General features: G+C 43.5%; 1 non-coding gene across 1 annotated transcript; it reads right to left on the bottom strand.

The window, feature by feature from the left end:
* Nucleotides 1-6,419: 6,419 nt before the first annotated feature.
* TRNAA-CGC (transfer RNA alanine (anticodon CGC)) lies at nucleotides 6,420-6,491 on the bottom strand. Its single transcript has one exon. It is a non-coding gene; the product is annotated as a tRNA-Ala (tRNA).
* Between the last annotated feature and the right edge of the window lie 1,200 nt (nucleotides 6,492-7,691).

The following is a 7,691-nucleotide window of genomic DNA, read 5'->3' as shown; positions in this document are numbered from 1 at the left end:
TAACCCATTGCAAGAACTCTTTTAAGTTAAAATGAATCTGATAGCCTCCTGTTCCACTCATTTTCTCTGAATTGCCATTGATGAGCAATCCCAAGAGGGCAGCAACTCGATGAGCTGTGCAGAATTATGTCACGGCATCCCACGCAGACAGTCGTTTGTGCAACTAAACACCATCACCGAGAAGGTGGGCACACCCAGTCCACAGCGAGAGATGCACAACAACGCCACCACACGTGCAGGCCACTGCTAAGATCTCAATGAAGCAGAGTCTAACGCATACGCACGTACACGTGAATGATTGCATCTCTTCTTCTTGGTTCTTTCGGTAAAGTCACGTAGAAGGGAAGTAATAAAATAATAAAAATAAAACATAATAAATTAATTCTTGTGAGAATTAATTTATTATGTTTTATTTATTAATTCTTGTGAGAATTAATGTATTATGTTATATTTTTATTATTTTATTACTTCCCTTCTACGTGACTTTACCGAAAGAACCAAGAAGATGAATCCCTGCAGTCACGAAAGCTTTAAATCGAAAGATTGCATCTCTGTTGTGTTTATGAGTTCTACGGCGTATGCTGCGAGTACAACGTCTGGTGTTTTTACTCCACCGTTGGAGCTCCCTGCTGAAGAAGCTCTCGGCACGTGCAGCGAAACGTCGGACGTCCTTCCGAGAAATGCGCAGTACAACCCGAAAGTACATCGGAGCGCTATCCGGCACAACTGCGTAAAAGCCACGTAGTAGCATTGCACAGGCGGTGTTATAAACGTAACGTTTACCAGCCTCTGTAAATAAACCGTATCGGTCACGGCGAGGTTGATTGACCCCGTTTCGCCAACCTGGTCAGTGTATCTTGGTGAAAGGCGAGCCCAGGACCAGTTCAGCTATCGTACTCTTCATTGAAGTTAGCCATGACCTGCAATCAGTGTCAGGTCTCCGGGGTCGTTACACAGTGTGCCTAACACCACTGGGTCACAACTCCCAACTGAATAAAATGGTTTTCAAAAAAAAGGGTGGAGAAGGGCAAGTACAAAGCAGAGGCGGAATTACGAAAGGCTGCTTGAAAGTGAGAAGGACATCGGTTACGGGAGAAGTTTTGCGCCCTCCCCCGCCCGAGGGATAGAAGCTCAAACAGTCTAGCGTGGGCGCAGGAGCGAATGCGACCTTGCGACTCTATGGCTTAAGCGCGTGCCGCTCTACAGAATGGATGCTGTCGCCTGCCAAGCCCGCTTCGAACCAGCAACTTGGGCCCGTTGATGCTCGCGTCCACGGCGTTGGCGTTGCGGTGATGTGCGTGACGAAGCTGCGGGGATGCTCGCGGATGAATGCAACGGCATCATTTGGACGAATCTGCGCTCAATCGCAATTCTCGCCATTCCAATGACACAATACGAATTGATTGATCTTCTTGGTTCTTTCGGTAAAGGCACGTAAAAGGGAAGTAATACAATTATAAAATAATAAGAAAACATAATACATTTTTATTATTATTTTATTACTTCCCTTCTACGTGACTTTACCGAAAGAACCAAGAAGATGAATCCCTGCAGTCACGAACGCTTTAAATCGAAATTTATACGAATTGATTGGCACGTGATGTTTTTTTTGTAAGTTTCGTTCTACGTGATGTAAAACATACACTTTAAATAATAAGTGCACGCTCGTGACTGCCGGTCGTGTCATTGTTACCTTTTGCAATGATTTCATTTTGCGTGTTTTATACTGGACTCGAGAGCTCGACAAAGAACATTTGCACTCCTAATGAGAGCACGCGCCTTTGCGCATGCATCCCCGTGGGCTTTATTTGAGCCCTGCGGCAGCATGTACTCTGCAAGTCGCAGAGGTGGAACAAAGTCATTGTTATGCAAGTCCAAGTCGAGTCGCAAGTCATCAAATTCATGACTCGAGTCTGACTCGAGTCCAAGTCACATGACTCGAGTCCACATCTCATAGGTGGGACAAAGTCATTGTTATGCAAGTCCAAGTCGAGTCGCAAGTCATCAAATTCATGACTCGAGTCTGACTCGAGTCCAAGTCACATGACTCGAGTCCACACCTCTGGCAAGTCGAATGCGAAAACTAACCTTCGCAAGAAGCGTACTGTTGCGTAGGCTCCAAGTAACGCCAGCGGACTTGAAGGATTTCCAGCGTCTTGTTTCAAAGTTCCCTGTAACTTCTCGGATCTTACCCGTTGCTCTTCATCTTGTCAAACGGACCGCATCTTCAAGTTGACGAAGCAGCGTGTTTCTCCACAACGAAGGTGTTTTTGTTGGGTTGGATTTATTTCAGCGAACCGTCGCATATTTCAGTTTTCAGTTCATTTGTTATAGCCCTGTGAGTAATTTGGCTCTTGAATCAGGTGCAACCGCAACAAAGAAAAAAAAAACATCTTAAAGTGACGATGTGACTATGTGCAAACAGAAAATCCAAGAAAATACAGCAAAATATTGCATAAAAAGCACTGTACACCAACGCTGTGTGCAAAAATCCCAGTGGGATGCAAGTCAAACAACAACCACAAGACAACTTAGATTAAAGCCATCATTCTAACTCCGTACTACAACAAACAAACATGGCCAAACCAAAAAACGTTTCGAAATCACCAAAATAAAGGCATAAGCAATGTAACAGTGATCATATGGCGGTATACCCGGTCCCAGATCTTCTGCCTTCTTTGAATTTTTTGAAAATCTGAACACCATTTGTGCTACACAGTCAACAATGGCCATTGTACTAGTAACCCACAATAATATTCCAGTTGTGTCATGAGATTAAGACATGTCCATTTGGATCTCTTGAAGCGAGCATTGCCCTCACTCTGCGTCGGAGAACATCCCAGGAGGGTACCACTTGTCACGTGCCTTCGGTAGGCCTCTTCATCCACACGAGCGACGCAACTTGTGCATGTCCGTTGAGCAGTATTGCCTGTCAATCAAACATAAATGTTGCACTTCCAGAGCTGTAATCAACCAGATTAAGAAAAAAACTCAAAATTAAATATCCTCGGGTGCAAGTCGTTGGTGGCTTGACAAGAGACCATCGATTCACTCTTGGGAACCCAGTTTAATTACGGACGGCTCAAGCTGGGATTCAAACCCAGGCTCTCAGTGGTGCCAGCTTATTGCTTTGGCCCCTTAACCACCGAGCCAATTTAAATATATTTTAAAAATAATCATTATAAACGTTGAGTCACAAACACACACCCACACAGCAAAGGACACGCAGCAGAGCCCCCCCCTTCCTTCAAAAGCACTCTTGAATGAAATCTCTTAATTTTTCAGACATTATAATAGTTTGATTTCATACGGCAAGACGATATCGAACGACATCATTGGCACTGGTGAGATGAATAAGCTTGGCCAACAGCCAAATTCCACTGCTCTTTTTGCCGAGTGCCTGGCAGAAGGGGGTGGGAAAACCCCATAATCCCATTATAAGCGTCGTGGAAAACAACGTACACATCGAACTTGTGACCCTACACCTGGTGTGATAAAACTGCACGCCCACTGAGAAAATAATGAGACAAATACCTTTTTTAGAATCAAATTAAACTCAACACACATAACAACGTTGTCGCTATGCGATGTGAATACCAAGAATGCTTTATTGGGGGAAATCTAGGAGAGTGAAAAAAGAAAGTGCCAGTCCATCTGTCGGCTGCTTTGACTCCGCAATCTGTCTCTCATTATTGCGAAGATGCAGCGGGCACGGGCAGCCTCCCAGAGGAGGCATAGAACAATCATCGACAAATTCCACCCTTTCTCTGAACCTACCACAATTCAGAATAGACTCTCGGGAACCAAAAACAAAAAACATTACGTCTGTTACGGTTGTTTTTTTGGATTAATATTCTTTCATTCGCAGCATGCCTCGGCAATAACTAGACTTTTAAAAAAGACAGCGGAACGATTTGCTGTTTGAACAAGAGAAAGTGGTTGGAGGCGAGGTGAAGTTTAGAGAATGCGTGTGTGGGGTGTTTGTCGTGTAAGTGTGTGTTGAACTTCTTTGGCCGCTCAACACAGTTGCTCATCACGTGGAAAATGTATCGCAGCAAAACAATTAAAATAGTCTCCACGTATTATTCGGCTCTTTCGGTAAAGTCGCGCAGATAGAAAAAAATGAAAGTAAATAAAATAAAATAAAGAACTACGACGGGTTTTTTTTCCTGATGACAATCGCTTGTGTTGTGATCGAAACATCGTAGTTCTTTATTTGATTTTAATTATTTTTATTATTAATTTTTATATCTACGCGACTTTACAGAGAGAACCTCCCACTCCCAGCTCCGCCCACTCCTAGCCCCGCCCACTCTTAGCCCCGCCCACTTCCCCCCCCCCACACCCCCCCTGGCTCCTCCCCCCTCTCTACACCTATATAGCCTCTTGTTACAGCAGCCCTTTTGCCCACTTCAGCAATTGTTTCTGGCCGTGGTTGTCCCACCTGATGACGGACGCTTGTGTTGCGCCCGAAACGTCGTGATCTAATTTATTTAGTTTTTTATACCTACGTGATTTTACCAAAAAAACAAAGAGTATTGATCCCATGCAGTCACGAAAACTTCAAATCTCGATTTTAAGTCTAAATTTGGTCGAAACGTAATGTGCCTAATGTCACCCGAGTGAGATGGGTGCTGTATTTCACGTTTTTTTTGCCACTGAGCCCAGACGGCCTCCCCCCACAAACTTCAATATGTTGCTGCTATAAATTTCCACGCGACAAGCCACTTTTGCTGAGCTACCATTTGTGGCCCCAGTTTGTTTGTAAAAAATATTATAAAATCTCAGTTGGGTTTTACTTGGAAAGATATATATTTTTTTATTTGTATTTATATTAATTTGCTTGTTTACTTTTCCTATACTTTGCACTCCTGTCATGTTCTCTATTATTATTGTAAAGTTCTGAACCGCCCCTTACTCGAACATCTGTGAAAAGCAGCTTTGTAGCTCATCGGATTTCTTTCTCATGCTCAGGCATCATGAAAGCGATAGCCGTGTGACGTCATCACTTCTTCTTGTGTGAGTGGAAATTGAGTGGAGCATCCAAACGTGAGGTCACGAGTTCAAACACAGCATTATTTCTCATAAAAAAAAAAATATTTTTCCCCTCCCAAAATTTAAAGCAATCGGCAAAACGGAAATGTTTTCATATTTATTTCGTATTTTTCTTTAGTCCATATGTATTTTTAAAGAATATTTTAAAAAGCCATCTCATCCTGAACGATGTCATAAAAATAAAGCATTGCCCTCAAACATCGAGGCTACAATAGCGTAGTGGTAACTTCGCTGCCTCTAACACAAACGGACCTGGGTTCAAACCTAACAAGCAACTGTTTGCAGAATTATAATCAAATTGCGTGGTGACGTCAGACGCACGCTTGCGCAAGGCGTCATAGCGGACATCATAGCATGCGTGATGACGTCCCCGAGCGTCTTCACAATTTTTATGAAAGAGTTTATACCACTAGGGGGCGCTCTCGCCACGAGGGGGCGCTCTTTCATTGAAAACCCCAATTAACACCTACATTTCTAGCATAACAAAATAAGTAAACACGTTTTTGTTACCATTCCAGCTCTAAGCAGCGGCTTCACGCATAATTTACGACGAAATACCGGCAGTTTGCATTGGGAACATGCCGTGAAAACGGTAAAATCCATCTAGAAGGGCGCTATTTTACGACAAAACAGAGTTAAAACCGCTATTTTGTGATGAAAAACGGTCGTTCGAGCAAATGCAAGCAATAAACACGTTCCTTCGGAGTGGGCAGGTAGGAATTTGGTTGGACAGCGCATTCGTGCACGACAGAAAGCTCACGGTCACGTGATGCACTTCAACCAATCCCGGAACGTACATGTTTGGGAGGGGCTATGCACGACAGACAAATACTCCCTGGTGGGCAGTGTGAAACTGTTGTTCCTACTTGTATAATTCCACTCGTTGAGTTATCCTTCAGCGATGAGGACTCCAGACTGATTTTCCTCTCACCCACTCCGTTCGACAACCACTTAGCAGGTCACAACACTTTTCTCTCGGCTTCCTCCACGCACTGCTCAAATTTGGAAGTCCATCCTACGGTTTCAAGTCTAATTATCTTGCTAATTTCCATAAATATTTAGATTTCACACTTGATGATTGCTTGTGTTGCAGTCGAAACGTCGTGAGAATTTAATTGTTTTATATTTTTATTATTTTACTATTTTCCTTTCTACGTGACTTTACCGAAAGAACCAAGAATATGAATGCCATAAACATGTTAACTCCTATCGACTACAACTTTGATTGTAGTGCTGTTCTTAGCTGACCGTATGACATGTTGGTCTTCTGGATCTATGCTCAGCAACCATAAACCTGCAGACGTTTTGTGCAGGCCACGCATATTCCTTCGAGTAAAATTGTCCACTGGCAAAATATCACCTCGTGGAGATGCCGGGGATTGAACCCGGGGCCTCACACATGCGAAGCGTGCGCTCTACCACTGAGCTACATCCCCATGGTGGTTCTACCTGGGCGCAGTTCCACCTCGATACGGGGTGAAACTTCGTCATCAGCTTCTTTCTCTCGTCACCCCACTCACTCTCCTGTTGGCCCTGGGCCCTGCACACATCGAGTCTGCACAGAGTCCAAGCAAAATGTATTTATTTGAAAGAAATAGAAATAACAAGCATACATGTGGATGGATACTATGATGCTTTCCCAATTTATTTATTATTGGAAATATTTAATTCGGAAATAAAAAAGTGTTTTGGATACTTTTAAGCACGTGCTTTCATCTACAAATGTTTAAGTAAACCATTTGATCACTGTGTGCATCGCTAGTTATACAAATAGCAAGTTCCTGAAATCAACACAAATTCATCCGAAGGTATCGTTCATATCAACTAATATTTACGAGAGTTCATGTGCACCCCTATTACAGGGACATTGACACAGCCAATTGATTGTTGGATGATATTGGTCACGTGTTCAACTCGCATCTACTCCCCCTGTAGCTGCCTCCACCACCGTGCGCTCGACTAGGGGTTGGCAAGTCCACCACAATGAAGGCAAACTATAATTCACCACGACGACAGCCCGTATGTGCGGTGCATAAATGCAGCAGCTGCCCCTGCAATAAAATTCTTCAGTTTTCTCTCCACAATCCAACCAAAAATAGCAAATATTTAACGCTGCTGTAAGAACATCAGCAGATGTATGAGAGTTTGCCATTTCAATCCATCTCCGCTTTCCGCTGCCACGCACTGATAAATCGTCATTCCACCGACTTTTTTTCTTTACCCATTGCTCCGGGCTGTGTTGCAGCCGATTTGCCCATTCCAGAAAGATGGTGATAGGCAGCAGTAGCAGCAGCAGCAGCGGGACGTTGCACCATGGAATACATTTTAGTGTCTAGAGAAAGACCCAGACAAGACACCAGCTCTCACGTCCCTTGCAAACAACTGCTTCGATTTCTAAAATGTCTAAACGTGAGCATATCTCAAGGACGTTGCATAAATCGTGGTGATCACGAACCGATGGTAATTATGCCCTTTGTTTATGTATGGAACTCTCCGCTCGGGAGGGGTTTTAGAGAGGGTTCTGCCTAAAGGTATTGAAGCAAAAAAGTCTGAAAAGCTGTTCTCTAACGTATTAATCAGTAGATGATCATTACGTCAACTGCGAGAGAGGAGATCCCCCCACATCTAATATAAAA

This window comes from Lampetra fluviatilis, chromosome 4 (assembly GCF_964198595.1).
Source record: "Lampetra fluviatilis chromosome 4, kcLamFluv1.1, whole genome shotgun sequence".
NCBI classification, from domain to species: Eukaryota; Metazoa; Chordata; class Hyperoartia; order Petromyzontiformes; family Petromyzontidae; genus Lampetra; species Lampetra fluviatilis.
This window is presented reverse-complemented; position numbering and strand designations above follow the sequence as displayed.